This window comes from Haliotis asinina, chromosome 5 (assembly GCF_037392515.1).
Source record: "Haliotis asinina isolate JCU_RB_2024 chromosome 5, JCU_Hal_asi_v2, whole genome shotgun sequence".
In the NCBI taxonomy this organism is placed as follows: Eukaryota; Metazoa; Mollusca; class Gastropoda; order Lepetellida; family Haliotidae; genus Haliotis; species Haliotis asinina.
The window spans coordinates 69732598-69754373 of NC_090284.1; the positions used below are offsets into that span (position 1 = coordinate 69732598).

Sequence of the window (21776 nt, forward strand, 5' to 3'; positions counted from 1 at the left end):
ACGCAATCGGGTGTTCAGGCTCCCTGACTTGGTTGACATGTCGTCAGTTCCCAATTGTCCAGATCAATGCTTATGCTGTTGATCACTGAGATCCAGACTCAATTATTTACAGACCACCACCATATAGCTGGAATATTGCAGAGAGTGGCGTAAAACTAAACTCACTCACTCACTCTATCACACATCTTTTATTGTTGGGTTATTAATCACATCGGTTATCCCTGGGTTATTGAACACATCTTTTGTTGTTGGGTAATAAATAACATGAGTTATTCCTGGGTTATTTATCACATCAGTTTTTAGTGGGTTTATTATCACATCAGCTATCCATGAACCTAAGGTCTAAAGCAAATGTCGGTCAGATTGTCCAGTTACATATCCTGTTCATTTTTGAATGAGAGCAGTTTTAGGTTTGCAAAAGCAATAGAAAAAAAGATGCCTGAATGTGGAAATATAAATGTATAAACATGTGCAGGACATTGCACTTCAAAAACACATTCATGATTGATTAAATGAAAAATGGTTCATATAATGTCCATTAAAGTGAAAATTCACACAAATTATATTTTTTAAAGAGGACTACTTTTTGCCATGTTTACGAAGTCTATCACAGATACTGGAATTTAAAAAGTGAGATTAATCACTGTAATACAAGTTTTTTGGGAAAACTGAAATTACGTTTTCATTGGTAGACACTCCCTTTATACGTTCTATTTTGATCTTGTGCTTTATACAAAATAACAAAGTAAAGCCTATGAATCTCTTTAAGCTCTCCGTGTGATGAAGCTAAAGGACATAGTCCTTTCATATTGCACATTGAAGATACATGCATGCCACTCTCTGTCACACACAAGAAGATATTAATGTTGATAGTGTTACTTTCATGTTTATATGAATCCCATGCACACTGCATTATGTCAAAAGAAAGCCATTTTGAATTCTTCCTCTCTTTGATGTCCATATTGAAGTGACAGTGACCAACGTTGCTGTAGATGTAGATGGTGGTGTCCCTCTCTGAGACGCAGTTGGATCATGATGGCACTGTTTGTGAGGATGCTCTGTTTAACGCCTCACAATTATATTACCTGTTAGGAAGGAATTCTTTGCAAAGGTGGGCTTTGTTCATTTACACAAGTTTATTGATTCCTGTATTGATCACTTGTGATGGTTTTTAGGACAATTGAGGTGTGTTGTTAGTAGGCTTGTTATCGTACTTCTCAATCCATATGGTCACATGCTGTAACAATGCACTGATAGTGGAACAATGGAACTAGAACAATGGGGTTCCAGTGATTAGTCAGGTAGATGGTGCATCCCAGGAAACATAATATCACTAAAGACTACACAGATCTTTAACACAAGGTCTTGATGTGTTGAGGCCACCGTGAACGTTTTAGTGGATTTTGTTGCACATATATTGAGAAGGCTTATATATTTTACTGGTATAAATTTAGAATAAGTCTGGTTATGAATATAGAACTAGTGATCAATATGATCAATAATTGGTAACTATTGATTATCAATAGATATTTGAGAAGTAAGTTTGAATACAGTAGTATAGGGAATGATAGTTCTGGCTCACTTTCAAGAAATGTCTCTACAAAGCCTTATTTACTAAATAAGGCTTTGGTTGGGCCATTAGCTCTTGCTACTATTACCCCTACTACAAAAAAGTTGGCGGTAATTACTGTGCCTTGGTAGGAGGTAATACTGTGCCGTACGGTACGATCAATAATTCTTCTCTTACAAACCCCCTACCCGGCCCATCCCTCAAGTAGTATAAGTTGGGTTCGTCGGCTTTCATATCCACTTTATCTATGTTGTAAGTTTTGACTGACCATATAGGATCGGTGGCTCGCTTACGGCTATCGCCCTCGTGTTCCCCCGGCTGGTATAGATACCTCACTAGGGCCCTATCTGGTATCTGTTTCTCCTTCCCACGCAATGGAGCGGCCGACTCTGCAACTATTGATTTTAGTTTGATAGCGTCTGCCGGTTTCTTACCGGTGAGACGGGTGACTTCATGGTTGATTGCCGACACCACCTTGGGTAACCTCGTGACCCATTCAGTCGATCGTTTTCCAGGGGTGGTCATCTCCCTAGCATACTGATAGCCGAACAAGCGCTCAGCCAAAGTCCTATTAAATCTCTCAACTATGGCTTGGCTGCGATGGGCTCCGGCCGTGCCACGCCTGACCTTTGTATCGTGTTTGGCTAGCAGTTGTGACACGGCACCCATGAACTCCCGTCCGGGGTCAACTTGCAGCTCTGTTGGCCACGTCAGCGGACTGCGTTTGTATATGCGTTCGAATCCTCTGGCTACCTGGGCCGAATCTTTCGTGGTCAAGGGTTCGGCTTCCTTGTAACGACTGGCTACGTCCACTACGGTTAAGGCATATTTGTACCTCTTGTCGTGGGGTAGGAACAGTAGGTCTGCCTGGTGAACGCTATTAGGTATGTTAATACCGAACCTCCTTCTTGGCACGTAGCGTGGTGCCGGTAAATAGATCTGCCACAGGGCTTGTTTTTCAAGCCACGCTTTGGCTTCCTCCGGGGGTACTCGCGCTAGTTTAGCTAGCTTATCTACTGCGCTAGCTCCTTTCCAGTACCCACGCGGGCTGTAGTAAATAGCCTCAAATTTTTTCATGTCCATACGCGTATGTGTTTATACCATCAATAGCTATCCAACGTTTCGTGTCCATAGGCGATAGGGACGTCTTGTTTATAGTCAGTCCGTATATCTTATGCCCATCACTTCTAAGTGTGTTCATTTTATGTCTAAAGGTACGGGTCTTGAACAGGGCTTCCTTGAATCTGGCGTGTTTGATGTGTTGTTTCACCACATACTTCTTAACCCCCTTAGCCTTCCAGATCTCACTATTGTCGGCTTTCAGTATGGAGTACATCTTAGGTCTCAAACCTATGTACTCGGCTATGGGCGTGCCAGCACACTCGTCCTTCATCTTACCTAGGACCTTTTTATTTACCGTGCTGTGTAGGGTATGGGTCTTAGGGTAGTCGCTGGTGTCGTATAAATCGAGGTGTTTTTTCATGTCCTCGTACACGTCCTCGGTTCGAATCTCCATCAGCAGGGAATCCGTGTCAGTGTACAGCACTTCACACCTGTCGCCGTACTGTTTCTTGAGCTCGTTGTAGTAAAAGTCGTACATCAGGTGTTTGGATAAATCGAGGATGCTCATCCCCACGTAAACAGGCCGGTTGAATTTTATGTGGCTTTTCTTCATGTGTATGGCAACCAGGTTGTCTGTAAATATTTTATTACGGTTGAATGCCGGACTGGCTATCAATTTCCTGAGCTTGTCTTCCTCACTAGATCTAACCAGCTTCACGGTTACGCGTTTCCTCAGGTTTTCCATAGTCTTACCAAACACCGAGTTATTCATGAGCTTGTAGAGATTTTTCTCAAAATCACTGGTGGCTTTTTTTCGTAGGTCTGTGTTCATTCTGATGTAGGGCTCCATCCATGGGCTCTGGTCGAACATGAGCACCCTGTGTATTTTGGTCAGCCTCATACCCAACGACAGGTACAGCTGTAGGTTGCGATAGTGAACGATGTACTTGGTCTTATTCATTAAGTTAGGCACGAGTTTTTCAACGTCTGTCACACGACCACCTGACAAGTTATGTTGGTACTCAGACATCCAGTCTGTGTTAACCCTCATACGTTCGGGGGCCAGGGGGTAGCTGTTGTGCGATGTGTGTAATTCCTTGGGATACTCTAAGTCAACTTCGAGGATATACCCTTTGTTCGAATCTGGTGCGACCCCCATAACATCAACGTGGGGTACCCATTCGAATCCCCCTGTAGGTAGATACTGGCTCATGGCCCAGCCGTACAGGTTGTTTGCGTCGAGGTATAGAATGTGATTGGTTGGTTTGTTAGGATCGTAACCTTTCACGTATTGATTATTTGCTTTCGCGTATCGTTTGGATGCCATGGAAATCCCACCTCGCAAGCCTTTCTCAATGAATAGGTGCATGTCGTAATCTGTGAGCAATTCCAAATTAACTCCGGTCTTTTTAAGCAAGGCGTCCCACGACAGACCTGGGCTGGTGTAATACCATGCGGGGTCGAGTTTATACTGCTTGAAACATGTCCGCCTAAACGTTTCAAACACGTCGGCTAACAGCAGTACATCTGTCCTCAAGTACAGGTCGTGATAATCACCCAGGTTCTTACAACCCAGTTTATTCCATACGTTAGTCGCGTGCGAGTAATCATCTCGTGAGACGGACGCCTCATTCAGCTTGCTATAAAAGCAGTCAATAGGGGGTAGTCTGGTCTCGGTGAACTTAGCCCAACTATCCATGTACTCATAGGGGTACACACCCTTCCTCATAAGCAGGGGTCTAGTCTCGGCGTCTGTGTATCGATTGGTGATAGGGAAGGTATTGTTGGCCTTGACCAGACTGTCGAGTGACGACAGGAGGAACTGAAACGAGTCAATGAACCTAAGTCCGTTTAAGCTGAAGGAGATGTATCTCTCCATGTTGTTGGGGATGCACGTTATATTACCATCGATTTTCGCGATGGCCTGCATGATCAAGTGTGAGTCGTACCCTCTCAAGTTGTGAAAGACAACGGGGATGTTTATTGTCCTAGGGTTGATTTTAAGCTTGAGGTTGCACGCGCTGTGAGCGGCGCCTCTATACTTACCAGTTATGTGGCAGTGATCTCTCACCGAATCACCGTTAAGTGGTGAGTCGCACACGTGACAGTTAGTGCTACTAGCGTGAGCTAGCCTATCGACTCGGGTCATACGCATGGGAGCGATTCTATACAATGCATTCCTAATAATTTTTTCTTCCTCCTGCAAACACTTTAGAAACCTTTCAGCCGCGTCAGGCCCCCTATACACTACCGGAGCTTTCGTTTCCCCGTCACAACGGACGACAATGTATCCAAACGAACAGGCTTTATGCTCTTGTGTCTTGTGGGTGAAGCTACCACTGGGAGCCTCGCCGGCGGCACCACTGGTGGGTGTGGGGGAATCCCCCACAACTAAGGCTTCGAAGTCGGCGTATATAATATAAGATACAGACATTTGGTTCTTGTGGTTACTGAATTTTAGGATATTTTCACCTTCCTTAGGCATGTCGACTCGTATGGCCGTCTGCCCCACACCTTGACAATCATCCCGGTGGGATTCTAATAAATCAGCTCGACTGAAACCGTGTAGGCATTGTACACAAAAGTGTTTTTCCCCAACGTGTTTCGACTGGTCGTGCAACAACCGGCTGAGATGTTTTATCCACGTGTAGTGATACTTTTCACCTCGCTGGATCATGAATATATTGATAACTTGGCGATCCTTCACCGGGCTGACCCTGTGTACTATTGTTGTGTTACCTTCGTGCCCAAAGACATTTATAGCCAGATTATTCTGTTTTTCTACTTTAGTGATCTGGGATATTGGGGTGGGTTCATCTATACCATCCCAATTAAGCCCATCGTCTTGGGGATAGCTAGAAAGCCTATCTGAATTCTTGCCAGCTGGAAATAAGGCTGACCTGATAGCTAACCTCAGGCAATCGTTTCCTCTATTCTTAACGTTTACTATGGCATGTTTGTTCCTATAGTAGGGAGGCAAGGCTAGGTATGACCCGCCTCTGAACGGCACGTAGTTAGCTATGTCTAGATAGACATTATCGATTTTATCTACAGCCCACCCGGACCCTAAGTGTGTGTAGCGTTCTAGGTATTCTCGTATCTGCTGAAAACTTGTATCGATTGATGCGTCAATGGTCTCTGCATGTGTGACGACCTCTTGTTTACCTCGGAAGTAAGGCTGAACATACTCAGTGGTACTCCCAACCTGCTTATCGAGCGACATTTTCACTGTGATCTGAAACTTGATACTTCCTAGGTTATTTAGTTCCTGGTTGACCTTATCAGCTATCAGAGGCTTGATATCTGTAATGTCTATGTTTCTATCAACGCGCATGCGCCAACCTCTCAAATAATTGCCTACGGCGTGCTCAGTGCGCACGAACTGTAGGTCAATAGCTCTATTCTGTCGTAATAATTCTAAAAGCTGTGGTTTTCTCATACGGGAATACCCGCCTAAACCCAAATCGTGTGCCTCGGCTTTCAGTTGTTTTACAGTGGGACGTGCTACGGGGGCATGTGATAACAATGCGGTTAACCCGGCTCTCCCCAGGTTTGAATAACCCGTGTATCCAAGCTGTTTTGCTTGAGCTTTTAATTGTTTTACTGTAGGAGGGGCTTCTAAACCTAGTAATCTCAACAATGCTGACTTCCGCATTCGAGAATACCCGATGACACCTCTCTGTTTTGCGACCCGCTTGAGCTCGCTTACAGTAGACATCGTGTTTACACCTAAGAGAACCAATGTCTAATTGGTTCACAGTAAGGGGAGGTAACCCTTAAGTGGCTATCTTGAGCAGTCGCCTACGTTCTTTTATGTAGCCTTTTTTATTCTCGTAGATGAGTTGATGTCTGACTACGTTCGCTCCGTGAGCTTTACATAGACAGTAGTGCCCTTTAACCCCGATACCACACACAGAACACGTGTAGTTAGGACTTCCCATATGGAAACAACAGAACCCCTGATTCCTGCATTTCCTACCACAGGCCTCGGTCTTCCCCATAAGTATATATTCGCATCGGTATGGAGCGGGTCTCATGTTTACTTATATAGGTATTTTAATTTAATTGCTTCGCAACCAACGCAGTAGCTGCTATACCCAACACTATGAAGCCCAGTTCACGATTCATTTGTCCCTTGGATGGTGTGTAGTACTGAGCGAGTGTGGGTTTATTGAGCGGTTCCAATTGTTTACCAGTTAGTAGATAGTATTCTTTCATTGCTTCATCGGCATCGTAGAATGTTTTAATGGCATGGTTTTCACGCTTGAGTTGTTCGTTAATAAAATCGATCCTCTGGAGGCGTTTTTTAGCGTACTCAGCCTGTGCTCTTTGTAATTTCTCAGTAGCGAGATCGTGCCGCTTCCTTTCTTCCTGTATTTCAGCCGCGTGATCATCTCGTAGTTTCGAGAAGAGGAAATTACTCCCGGAAAATGCCAGGGCATTCACTAACGCCCCACCGACCATCATAGCTATCGTGGCCATCCCTATATTTATTTCATTATATTATCAGGTATTATTCCTTGTTTTACTAGGATGTCTTTTGTAGCCATCGCCATACCAAGGTTCATTATAAGCATACCCATATCCTGCAGGTTGAAATCTAGCTTGATAGTTGGTTGTTTAAGCACCATTTTAGTCAACCGAGCGTACCCTACGGCTAGACTGGCTACCACTGTGGCGTGGTATGCGTCGTTGACGAACGTTTTCCCCTCAGACATTATGTATATGATATAAAATATTAAAATTATAACATGATATGCGGGTCAATAGTGGGGCCTGCCGGCGGCGTGGGGGTACCCCCCACACCCCCAGAGTTTCCCTCAGTTCCCTCACGTGTATATAACCATGTTATAACCACGGCAGCAGTTACACCTACAGCCAACAACAGTCGGGGGTTGGTCACTTTATGTTGGTTACACCACCGTTTTTTACCGGCAGCTACTCTCTTAGGATTCTTCTGCCTGGTTACTGTTGAAGTGGTCTCCACCGTCACCTCGGGACTCACTGGTTCCTGTGAACTCACTGTTGGGGGCACCCCCACTGGGGTTTCCTGTGCAGCATCCATCTATACTATTATTATTATTCTTTCTCTCAAATTGACAATGTTTTGCCGTGATAATCGCCGCCGTCACTGGAGCCAACAACATACCATATTTGTGGTACAACCCGCAGCTGATAGAGCTCACGGCGTGTTCGATAAAAGGGTCTTTCTCGAGGTCCTCCCACAGGTAAAGTCGGCGCTCTGGTGGAATGGGAAGGAAGTGTGATACAATACCGGTGTATATCTGGGTCATAGCCGATCCTATTGTCTTTGTCATTTCTGCTCCGAGCCGGGACTCGTATCTAGCGTACAGCTTATCGATTTCTTCGGCTGACATTTTGTGAATTTTATCCGGGGTGTAGTCTCCAAAGTAATGTTTGGCTTTGCCGCCAACAGCCAACGCCACCAGTTTCTCTCGCTTGGGGGAATCCCCCCCAGTGGGGCCTGCCGGCGGCGTTGGGGAGACCCCCAACTGTTCGAGCAATTCCTCACACTCCATCTTATAATATAACAAGTAAGATTTAGTTTTAACTATATAATACCCGATGCAGACAAAACACAGTGAAATGAAGGTTAAGTTGCACACGACAAACACTTCAAATATCATAGCTATGCTTAGCTTTGCTTAGCTTTGCTTAGCTTTGCTTAGCTTTAGCATACTATATATGCTACTGGTTGGTCGGTCTTTAGCACGAGCTTAGCGTGTTTAGTTTCAGCGAGCTGTTTCTTCACCCGTTCCCGTTCTAATTTACTCATCACATCGTTCTCTCTCAAACACTCCTCGAACGAATCCCTGTCCTTGCAGTGAAATAAGGCCACCCATCGCGTCTGCTCCCTGAGGTCTTTCAACACCGAGTTGAACTTCTGCGTTAGCACCCAGACGCTGTGATTTGCATGCCGGCCGGAGAAGGCCAGGTACGATAGCATGTCTCTCTTTTTTGTTATCTCGCGATTAGCGCTGCAGTCGTCCAGTATGAACAGCGTCGGTTCCCCTTTAAATTTCTCGTGAAGAGCTTTCAACCAGTCCTGCAGGCGTGTTCCAGGGTCGATTTTGTGTACGTCCGGGTCCGTCATCACCCAAGGTCGCGCGTACGTTTTATTCATGCTCAGAGTAGGGCACATGATAACGATGTTATCGAACACATCCTTGTAGTAACCCTCCAACATATCCAACACGAAAACGGTCTTCCCACAGCCAGTCTGCCCGCACACTATGGCGCAGTGTGGGTCAGTGGGCAGTTGTGGGTACCCCTGGGGGTCTCCCCCACTAGTAGATGGCTTGCACGAATCTCCCATTGTCTATATTAAGTTGCGCGTCCATAATAACGTACAGATATAATTTCAACTTACCAGCGGTTTGAGCCTTCTTAGTAATCTGGATGGTTATCCCTTCGCTACCGTTATCTATACGGCGCCCGCTACCGTGCAGTTTATCATCATCCGTGGATCGCATGTCCAACCATAGTGCGTACTTGGTGGTCAGGTATTCACCGATCTGCACGGAGCCGAGGTCCAGGTCCTTTGTTATATAATCCCCCACTGGTAGCTTTTTTATCTCATCCCACTGCTGGTGTGGTCTCATACCATGACTGAACAGCTGGTTGGGCACGCCCTCGATGGTAACTTCCACCTTTTCAATCTCGGGGTTGAAAAACTTCTCGCTGTCCCTCCGGAATGGATCGTAATCCTCCACGGGGACGACCAGGATACCTTTCATCGATCGCGCCGGCACGTTCAGGTTGATATTCCACACAGTGTCGCTCTTATCTCGCACGACTGATCTATGCCTCAGTACGCGATCGTACAGGATAGCCATCTTCCCAGAGTACTGGCTTCGAACCTGCCTGGCCAGCTCCGGGCTAGTGACCATGTCGAACTCCAGAGAGATGTTGTCTATGGTATAACTGGCCTCATCACCGTTCGGCGTACGCACTACTTTGCTATAGTCGTTAAACGTGAGCTCGTATTCGAGCCTATCACCCAGCGCGGCCTGGTAAAACGGCGCGTGTCCCGTGAGCAACTCGAAGTCGAGCGGCACGCAGAATCGATTCCCGTATGCTAGAGCGATGGCCTTTTCACCGTCCGATAGCTTGTCTTGCTGGTCTTGCGTGAAGACATACCCTATGCGCGCCCGGGTTGATTTGCTGATTCCCTGGTACACATCATTGACTCGTTCTCTCTCGCTTTTCCAGAGATCCTTGTAGCAGTGAAACACGTCGCTGTCGTCGATACTCAACACCTCGTTACCGCTGATCTTGACGGTCGTTTTCTTGATGATAGCTCGCCCCACGTTCCGCACTAGCTCGCGTTTGTCGTTGTCGGAGGTCAACGTGATATTGAACGCCAGTCGAACAGTGCCTGGTACAATGAGGTCATTCTCACCAAGGTTTGGAAATCTAACCAGCAGAGTTTGATTCTGGTCTATCTTGCTGGGATTGTTGGTGATGGTCACCGACTGGCGCACGGCTCTGGCTCCTAATGGCTCTCTCAATCTTCTGAAAGGATCTAATTTTCTGCCGTACATTGTTATATAAAAGAAATATATTTTTAATACTAATGGATGAAGACATAGATATGACGGAGATGCCGGGCGCTAGTGCCCAGGCATTCGATGATGAGCAGGAGACCTCATTTACTAGTTCACCATTGAACCAAGAACTCTTGGAAACAACGGTAAATGATTATTACGAAAGTTTAAGAAGAGATAAAAACTACGTTGAACCACAGGGTCGATACCATAAGAATTTTTTTATTGATACAAAGGGTGTTCTACGCCTTAAGTCTGACCCAGGGGTTGACCTCTTTAACAAGAGCAATAAAAAACCACTGGCCTTGTCAACTCTAGCCAGCCGCCATGGTGTCGAATTTATCCGTAAAAATCTAAACATGAATGATTACGGTGGTGCAATACCTAAGGCCGTTAAAGAAGATCTGCAAGCTACCAGATCCCACCTCACCATTAGAGATGAAATGACACCACAGCGTGCTACAGAAGCCTCGGACAGCATAGAAAAACTGTTGAGCACCTACTGGGACAAACCGTTACCGGGGTTTGACTTTCCGGTAAGGGAACTGCACGGCTTAGACGAAGCCGTGAAACGCGTGCGTGGAGAACTCGTGAACAACATGGGGAAACTGAACGAAATCGACGAGCACATCGCTAGGGAAAAAACCAAACTCAACGAAACTGAAAACGATGATATGAAGCGTCGCATCAATGAACGACTACACGATTTAGAAGACGAGAGACGTACACGATTGGAAGCCGCTTCCTCGAATCGTGAACAGCTTCGATCCCAGATCAGTCGTATTCGGGAAACAATCGATAGAATACTGAATGAGGATACAACTTTAGCCAACAGGATTCGGATATTGTTCCGGGAGCAAGGGATCACCATCGCCAGCATTCTAACTGCATTGGGTTTCATCATATCAACCCTGGTGGTGTCACTGACAGGGGGAACCCCCACACCTGCCGGCGGGGGAACTCCCACAGGCGGTGGTGTTAAAGACTGGATAAAAAAACTCGGGGAAGGCCTAGCTAAACTGGCTGGTAAAGCCGCCGAAGCCCTTCCCGGCATCCTGGGTAGCATCGTCTCGTGGTTGTTGAGCGCTCTGTCTAAAACTGCCATGTGGCTCAGTCAAAACCTGTGGGCAGCCATCGTCGCCGTGGCGGGTCTGGTGTACGTAGCGGCTAAGAAATCTTTAACCAAATAAGTCCCAAAGTTACCCCACCAACCACTAGGGCTGTTTTATTATCAATATGCTGCTGATAGGGGGGTACACCCTCATGTGCATGAGGGTGTGTGGGGGACACATGAACTTTAGGCTCCGGGGGCGGCGCCACTATACCTTTTTCACGTGGTGGGATGTGTGGGATATAGGGGGTGTTAATATCGGGGTTGATACCCAACTTTTGATCCTTCGTGGCTATGACTATTTTGTTGTTATAACCCACCACTTTTTTTACTCTCAGTTGCATATCACTCGGAGCCATGTACAACCCCACGCCGAACACGTAGTTGACTTTCGATCTGGCGTATTCTAACACGTTTTGGTAACGGTTGATGGCCCGCGGGAGATCAACTGGAGAATTGATAGCATCCTCAACGTTGGCAACGAACTGTTTCTGAGCGTCGAAAGCAGTTCCCTTACCAATGATGTTGGAACGAGTCATCGACTGAGCACCCAACAGCGCCCACACGTACGTTCGAATCGAGTCGTTCAACCTGACTACCCCGGCACGAGTGAATCCTTTCGACGTGTCCAGCATGAACATTTTCCACCCGTCTGCGGTTGACTGCTCCACTTTCTGGACTGTGAAAGCAACACCACCTTTAAAGTTCATACGATCATCCCTCCATTCATTACTCGACAAAGCAAAGTCCTGGCGTAGTATATCTCGTTTCAGTAAATCATCACTGACTTCTTTCACTGATCGCGCGCCATCATAAGGAATACCCAACCCGTGGTTCGGCCCCTGCAAACGCCAATCCGTCTTCGGGTTTATTTCGAATTCATTGCAAATACGTTCGTAGGCCCGTCTATCGTACGGGTTGTTTGTTGCGCCCCACGCTTTGTCCTGTGGGAGGGGGGCGCTGATCTCTTTAAGGATACGTCTGACCTGGTAGTACACGTGGAACTTGAACACAGACTGACTCAGCGGTCCACGCCGAGTGTCGGTCAATGTCACACCACACCCCGTTGTAGCGCACCACACGGCAAAGTTGAATTGATTCTGCCAGAACTGCATAGGGTTGTTGAACCAAGCGTGGACTGCCTCAATGTTAGTCACCGAAAGCTTATACTTATCGAACACATCTAAAAGCTGGGCATTGAAATACAACTCAGGAGCAACCACGATCTTCATGGGGGAGAAATCTACATCCAGTTTAGGGTAAAACACACCAGGGGAATACATTTTAAAACTATTATATAATGAGCATATATACGCTAACATGTACATAACACTTCCAGGAATAACGAGCGGTGAGGCCGTTCAGCTGACGCACGCGATCGATAACACGTCAGGTCAACTCGAAGTCGCACTCTGCGATATCACCTACCTACCGCAATGGACTAACATTAATATCAGCAACAATAAGCTGTTCGTCAGTGGAACTCGCAGTCAGATAACTGACGGCTACTACAGCGTGTGCTCTCTAAACGACGAGGTCTTCAAACCCCTGGGAGCCGAACTCAAGATGAACGACTCAAACGGTACAGTGGTGTTAATCAACAACGGAAGAAACCCTTTGAGGCTCGGCCGACCATTAGCAAGGATGCTCGGTATGTCTCCTGACGAGATAAAACCAACAACAACCGTCACAGGCACGAAGTTACCCGACCTAGTACCGTACCGAGAGCTGTACATTCATCTCGATCAGGTGAGCACAACGTACAACATTCAAGGAGGTCACCCTTCCACTTTACTGAGAGCAGTGCCGGTGAAAACTGAGAAATACAACGACGGTAGAACCGAGTCGTTTTCACCACGGCAGTATAAGAAATTAACCCAGGGCAACATACCTGAGCTGACAATATCGGTGTTAGATATAAATCATAATCCTGTAAATATAGGATACCTCAGCTTAACGCTTCATGTAAAATGACCAGCGCACAAGGGCCCGGAGTGAAAAAATGCGTCAATATCGGGATCTCCGACCTTGGAGACACGCGCGGTTTCGACGCTCCCGGAGTAGATGGTAAATCGTACGCCTTGCAACTGAAAAACAACATTTACAAACGCGTTGAAATCCCCTCCGGTGGAACCCTAAGTGATATGATAGATACCACAAGAGCAACAGTCAACACTAAGTACGCCCTTGTCAACACCGGTGATAATAATTGGGTAATATACCCATCGTTCGGAGGTAAACTGTTCGACTTAGACGATGTTGAGAGCACTACCGTCGCCCGAAACAAGCCATATATGCTCGTCTTCACCGAAGATGACAAGTGGGTGTTGTTACCCGATAACAACTGGTTTCTCAATATTAAACTCGTCTCCCCCTACGTGTTCACTGATAACAAAGACAACCACCTAAACAAAGTCGTGAACAATGGAACCCTGCTCGTGGCTTACGTCCCAACTCAGAGACGTAGCATAGTCGTCAGCCCAGTCAACACTATAGCAGCCCACATGCTATCGAGTAAACCAGCCATACAAAACGTGAAATTGCAGTTGGTGTCTGAATTCGAAGGTGTGGTCACTATACTAGAGGATCTACCGGCAAACTCAACACTGATCATCAAAGTCTACCTAGGGGAACCATCGGGGAATGATGTCGAGATCGTGAAGGGGATCAAACTCGGGTGGGTGAAACGACACCAGTATCAAGTTTGCAACGTTTACGTGCGGGTGGGTGTCGACTCCAAGACCAGTCTGCAGGGGGTCAACGTGATCGTGGAAAACAAGATATCACTAATCAATATCTTCCTGCCTGACAACATACACTTCATGGGTATGAAGTTAACCCCTGAATTATTATCAGAAAACCAGTTGGAAATTATATCGTAATAGTATAATAATGACCAGTCATCATCCCAACACTACACTTAACGACCTGGGAGATACGGAGGGATTCGATCAGCCTGGTGAGGAAGATGAATTATACATCCTGCACTTCAAAGACAACGTGTACAGACGGGTGCCATTACCAGATTTAAAAGAGCCCAAATGGCTGATCAACTTAACACTCGCCTCACCTTATATCACATTAAACGAACATGGGACTGTCACTAAGATTAGGAACAACGGCATCTGGGCCGGGGATTTCATTCCGGATAGTGTAGCCATAGGAACTACTAATACCGAAAAAAATAGGTTAAGGAGTGAAGTAAAAAATAAATTAACATTTAGCAATTATCCTGCTAACTTAAGGCCTGATATATACACCCCTTTCACACTCATCATAGAAGTCTTATTTACGTTTTTACAACATGAAAACATCTCAAGAGTACACCAAATTTTACCCGGGGTGTCAATACACTGGTTTGACGAACACACAAGAAAATATTGTCGTATTGTTATACAACAGGATACCGGGGGGGTCCTATAAACCGCTTAATAAACCTCAGTGGGGTTTTTATTACAACAGGAAATTCTATTAGCCTCTCACCTATTACCCTGACTAGTAATCTAGACCTTATAGACTTCAAATTAATTGATAGAATATTAACTGAACCCCAATTAAAATATCTTTCAAAATATATATTATAGAATGGGTCTGTACCCAGTCGTAGAGGAAGTAGCGAAGACGCTGGAAACCGTAGATGGGTTCCGCTTGAGGCAGTTATGTGATGTGAAACGTCAACTAGAACAAGACCGTGACACGCGGAAAGCACTATGTAAAAAGTACAATAGAGCTTTCAATATCGTAGACGGGGCTGACACTACCCTTATGGCAACCAGCATGGGACTAGGGGCGGCAGGCGTTGGGTTGTTAGCTACCATCGTGGCTGCACCTATAGTGCTAGGTATTGAAATAACGGCTGGGGTGACAGGGTTGGTAGGGTTGGCGCTTAAGTTAGTATCACGCAGACTTAATCGTAAGGCATTGAAACACGACGAGATCAGGGTTCTGGCCGAAGCAAAGCTGAACACAGTGAGTGAGCGAATTTCCACGGCACTCTCTGACAGTAAGATCTCAGAAGAGGAGTTTCGTTCAATCCTCTCTGAACTCAAAAAATATAACGGAATGAAACAAGATATTCGATCCAAGTCTCGTAAGTCTGCTATCAGCGAGGACGAGAAAAAAGTACATAGAACAGCGGATACAAAAAGCCCAGCAAGCCTTTATTATGAACACCAAAGAGATCGTAGGCGGTTCACGTTAAACTGTTTCATCGATATAAACATAACATAGGGGAACACGAGGGCGATAGCCGTAAGCGGGCCACCGATCCTATATGGTCAGTCAAAACTTACAACATAGATAAAGTGGATATGAACTACTTGAGGGATGGGCTGGGTAGGGGTTTTGTAAGAGAAGAATTATTGATCGTACCGTACGGCACAGTGTTACCTCCTACCAAGGCACAGTAATTACCGCCAACTTTTTTGTAGTAGGGGTAATAGTAGCAAGAGCTAAGGGGCCCACCAACGTCTTATTTAGTAAATAAGGCGTTGTAGAGACATTTCTTGAAAGTGAGCCAGAACTATCATTCCCTATACTACTAATACATTTGTTAAAATGTAGAAAGAAATCAGGATACACAACACAGGTGATTGGTAATACATTTGTGCATGGATTACCAACAAAACCACATTCTGAACATAATTTTGAAGTGTCCCATAAGTAGAGACTTATGTATGTTTATTTGTGTGTAAGTTGTAACTCTTATTTCATCACAATCATTTATGAAAGATATTTGACACAAATTTTTCATCATACTTATTACATTCACTTTCCATGAAATTATTGGCAGCAATTAATTCAACATATACGGTACTTTTTCTATTCAAGGCGATTCATGGCTTGCTTGGAAATTTGACAAGTGTGGATTGTAAAGCGCATTCGTAGTAGAGGTGATATGAAAACGTTGCAGTTTCTTGGTCTTTTTTGATAATTTCATAGTGAGGTAACATGTTTATGTAGCTCTTTCCATGATTAATGTGGGCTTTACTGCGTTTTTCTGCACAGTGGCCTGTTGAGACAAGTGAGATTGTTCAAAATTGCCACTGGTGACCCAGCAGTAAATGGGTACCCAGTAGGATAGGTGGGATAACTTACTTTCCTATCACGTGACAGGCAGCTAGAGCTTACAAGGATGAGAGTGTCAATAATGTTGTATGCACTTACAGCATGCTCAAGTGGCATGGAGTTAAACACGATATAAGTGGCCACATTATTTATCTGTAGGCTTAGGATACGACATGATGAATCCAGAATGAATCCAAGAGTTGTATGTACTGTGTGGTTTGAACATAAGACTATGCACAGCATCTGATGAAGATGAGCCTCAATGTTAAATAGACAGTATAGTGTGAAGCGTCATTAGAGACAACTCACGCACGCACGCACGCACGCACGCACGCACGCACTCACTCACTCACTCACTCACTCACTCACTGAGGCGACTGCCACAAGGTGAGCTACAGTACATGTAAATAAGTGTAGCTCTGCATCAGTATGTCTGGAATTGTCATTTGGTGCCTCCATCAGTAATATTAATTCAGTAACATGTATCATGTTGTTTCTTCACATATCATTTATGTAAAATGGGTTTTTTTATATATATTTGTATGACTTTTACGAAGTTTTTGAAGAGTTCATAAGCAGGCGGACAAAACAAGAGCAGGTGACTAAGTTCAAATCGCCGTATCTGTGGTTAGTTAACATGTTTGTGTCACAGGAGTCCAACTTGCCTCTGGCATCAGACGCCCATTATGTCAGTGCATGACAATTTGTATCATTTCAAAGAGAGTTCTTTGCTTGTTGGCGATCTGGCAATTCTCTTTGTATGATATCGATTTTGTGAATGACTTTTATCAAAGTGTTCATGTGCCTTGAATATAGATTGTTCCCCATGGGTTCAATGATTATTAGTTTATCTCTACTCTTTTGCCTTTATTTGCTCTCTCGATTGGCTACTGTGTAAGTGATGCCTTTGATGTCTCATAAATTATTAGTGTGTCCATCATCCTTGACTGTAGGTGGCAGGCACTGTCTATATCCATCTCCGGAGTTGAACCTGTGTTCAATAAACGACTATCTCGAGTATTGATAGTCTCCTGGTGTACATTGAAACTGCTCAGTCTTAGAGATGTGTTGTGGTGTCCATTTATTTTTACAAGTTGTATGGTAGTTCAACCCATCCACCCACTGCCGCTTACATTACATGGGTTACACAGCTGACTTTATGTGCTGCCGAATATGTGCCTCATTCTGAAATTGTGGGTTTCCCAAATGAGATACAACCCATCAAAGTATGAGAATACGTACTTTACTGAGAAAGTACAATCCCAAATATAGCGTATGTCACATATGGCCACTTTCTTAATGACACTGAGTCAGATAAATCCCTATTTAATACTGTAGAACTTACCCAATGAAAGTAGTTAAGAATCAACCGAACGTCAGGCTTGATATTCTTTTCAGGTTTGAAATTTGCAAGTTCTCATAATCTGTATGGTATATTGGAAAACTGCAACATGTTTACGAGTGTTGTTCCAGAGATGCTCAGTCAAGAATAAATATATGTATAGTGTCACCATATTATATATATATAATGACAACAATAACCCTTTTTATGTGTGACCCAAGCAGTCAGTATGCTATATGACAATTTTTATGAAATCATTCATGCAGAACGATTGTGGTAAAGTGTTCTAGTACGTACATGAAAAATGCATAGATCCTCTTTTCAGTTGGTAAGACGACATGTCTCACTGATCATGGGGCGTACATTGAACCGTGATCTCTTGTGTCAGGGGAACATCATGGTCAATTAAACCACTGATTTCCTTTTAAAGTTGAAGGTTGTGGATATTTCTGGCAGAAGTTAGGGAGACCGATGTGATGGATGGTAGGTGTTAGTAAGTCTTCCTGATCTACACAGATATGACAGCAGATGATATCTCCTTCACATTGAGCAGACTGTTAGCCAGACAACTCTGGTAGTGGGTTTCAAGTTGTGAACATTCTGATATTGTCCTTGCCCATGAGAGTTTTTGTCTGTCACAATTTTGTTACGACAGTGTTCAAAGATGCATATACTGTATCACACTGCGGTCCCACTAATGTTAATCACTATTAACTGCAGTGAATATGTATACATTCATGGTAGACTTGGGCTACCATTTGTCCAAGGTGATTTTGTTTCTTAAAATGTTGTAATGAATAGATGCTTATATTTCCCCAACCGTGTGTTTCCACTTCATAGGTCCAGGTTTTTCTGGTGACACCTGGTGGTTTACAGAAGTCCTTGACTAGTCACACTAGTTTGGTGACACCTGGTGGTCTGGCTATACTAGGTCTAGTCACTGTTTTGTCTGATGACACGTGGTGCTTTATAAATGTCCTCTGGCTGTAGTAACTCAGTGCACATATAATCACATTGCGACATCTGCTGCTCAGATTTGACTGGCATTGAGACCATTGTTGGTCCTACATTCAGATCTACATAAAAGATTGGTATCTGAAACCAATAAAGAGTTGAAAATTATGTATGAATGTCATTGTGCCTTTCACATTACTCCAGTGGAAAGTGAGACCTCAAATTCTGTCACTTGGAGCAACCCCAATGGTTTCTAGTATCACTGTATTCATGTTTGTTTTAGTTTTTAGGCCATCGCCCATGTACAGTTGTACTGCCATTGAGAGGCAGGACAGATACACGGGAAGCAAATACTGTTGGATGTGAACTTTGTTTACATTTGGTAGCTCCCTTTGTATATTCAACACACCTTTTACGTAAACAGTAATAGATCTAATTTAAACAATATATCCTTATATATTCTTTTATCAAGGTGTGAATTAAGTTTATCTTGAATCTATATGTTTGCACATTTTGTACCTATTCACATACTGACTGGAGTGTCAATTTATGTCATCTAAACAAGAAAACAGGGACGGCTCCAAATGTTCCGGCCTTTGAGTATTATCTCTAAATTCAACATTATTCTAGGTGCTTATTGACATTTTTTTCATATATTAGTATTTAAACTCTACTGAGTGAACTGGTAAAACATTTCTGCCAACATGTGCTGTTTCAAGGCAATATCTGATTGATATGATGTTGCAAGTCAGTCACAAATCACATGAGCTTACAGAAACACAATCTAAGATACATGGAACAAGACATAGCACTTCTTTGCGTTATTGACTACTTTGTGCATATGGTACCTCGATTTACTCAATAGACAAAGGTGTGTAAAGACACTTAGAGACAAGAAAAGAAGACATTGTGTAATTATGCTCTGTGTTGCATTGTAGTGCAGAATATTTATATGTAAGCATTTCAAAATCAATTGGGTAAAGGTGGTTTATTGTCGGTTTTATCGAAGTGCACAGCATATCGGAACATACATGTATTTACAGGCATCGACTGCTTACATACACAGATGTTTACTAAATAATATTCAATGGTTACCAATCACACAATTTGCTTCCCCTAGGTGTCTTCGACAGGAAGCACGAATATAACAGGCTTGTAAGCTCCATATGAGTTCATGGGATAACACTAAAACATAATCAAATTGATGCTGAGAGCTGTGCTTAGGCAGTAGGTTGAACAGATTTTATAATAAGATGTTCCATCTGATCCTGCTGTAATAGCAGTTCGCTCCTAATGGCTGACTGAGCATCATAAATAATAACATGAAGTTTGAGATATGGTGCCACTTTCCTGATTCACCTCGGCGGAATTAAAAGCACGAACATTTATCAAATGATATAAAACATATCCGAATTCTTGCAGTGGGTGAGTGCAGTTTTATGCTGCACTCAGCTAAATTCCAGCTATGTATATGGCAGCGGTCTCTAAATAATCATGTCTGGATCATAAAATCCAGTGATCAACAGCATGAGCATCGATCAGCACAATTGACATATGCCAAGCGTGCGTTGCTGAAGGCTTATTCTACCCAGGACCTTCATGCATCCCATAAATGTATCATAGCTATCTCAGTCTCTGTCTACAGTGATAGTGATAGAATGTTAAAAAGGGTATAAAACCATACTCCTTTCAAGTCACAATCTTTTCTAAGTTAATAAACAGCCAGTACAATGGTGTGTTTAAAATTCTGTTTGAGCTGCTGAAATCTTATCAAAGAGATTTTGCAAAACCTTTATTGCCCATTAAGCATGCTGGATGTTTTAACACATGCTAGTGCCTGCCAACGTATATTTTAAAAACTGAATATTTCTATCTTGTTTTGACTTCAACAGCTGCGATATGTAAATTTAGATAATATTCTATGCTTTCTATGCTATTTAAGTAGAGGAAGAATCAATTCACTTACTTTTAGCAGATTATCAGAAATTTGAACATATTTTGCAGTAAAGAATAAAATGAGCTACCAAAATATTCCTTCCAAATGGCAATAACATTTCTCAGGAGAAATTGTGTTTTTATATATAAAATATAGCATTCAACATTGGATAAATGTGTTGTTGAATCATTTGAATATGGAAATTCACCAAATGATATGTCATACGGATGTATGTCCAACCACTGAGAATTAGAGTAAAGCTTTACATATACACTGAGATGAAATTGATTTCAATTTGCATACTGTATTTCTGCATATCCTCTATCTTGCAAGCATGTGCCGCTTCTTTACTGGGTGCTTATGCTGGGATTAATCTCAACTGATCATTGCTTAAAGTGTCAGGTGTTAGGACAACAAGGACACCAGGGAACACTGCTTCAGAAACCTGGTGAGTAGCAGTAATTGATGCGACCAGTACCACTTGTTCTCATGCAGTAATCATGAAACTAGAATATATTGAAACATTCTGATAATATTTTTTATATGCATATATTGACAGTCATATTAAAAACGTGTTAAATGTTTCTTTTTGATATAATTCCAGTAATCTTAGAACAGTGTGTAACACTTTTTTTTAAAACCAATGATATGATGGTATTACAGATACCATTTTTTGTTGCAGTACAGTGTAATGACACAGGTCATTGCTAGCCCTAATATTCACTAGAAATATATACATTGTACTTTGAATCGGAGTTACAGATGGTATGTGCCTGCAAAATGATGGAATTTTGTAGTTAGTCAGTTTACACATTAACTATGTTGATTGGTCCATCACAGTTAGTCTGTTGCGTTGTTTTTGAGCTTTTTGAATTCCTAACAGTATTTCGTAAGTCTGTGTATTGACTGTATTTATTTTGACTTTAATTATTATTCAAATCCTCATCACGATATAGATGCAATATTGCTGATGTGGCGCTAAGTTATATAACTCAATCACTTGCTTGTAAGTCTGTGAAATAAATGTACACATTTTCAGTCAATTTGTAGTTAGCTCTTGCACATCCTTCTCAAAGAGATATAAAATGTGAAGATATTTTATCAATCTATTATATTTTTCCTTTGTAGAAATGAAAGAATTTACATGTTAACAGAAGAAGTTTTAC

General features: G+C 43.3%; 1 protein-coding gene across 9 annotated transcripts in view; it reads left to right on the plus strand.

Moving 5' to 3' along the window:
- The window catches only part of LOC137285158 (FAD-dependent oxidoreductase domain-containing protein 2-like), a 129986-nt gene that overhangs the window by 88651 nt on the left and 19559 nt on the right, over positions 1-21776 (plus strand). The gene's annotated exons all lie outside the window — the stretch shown is intronic.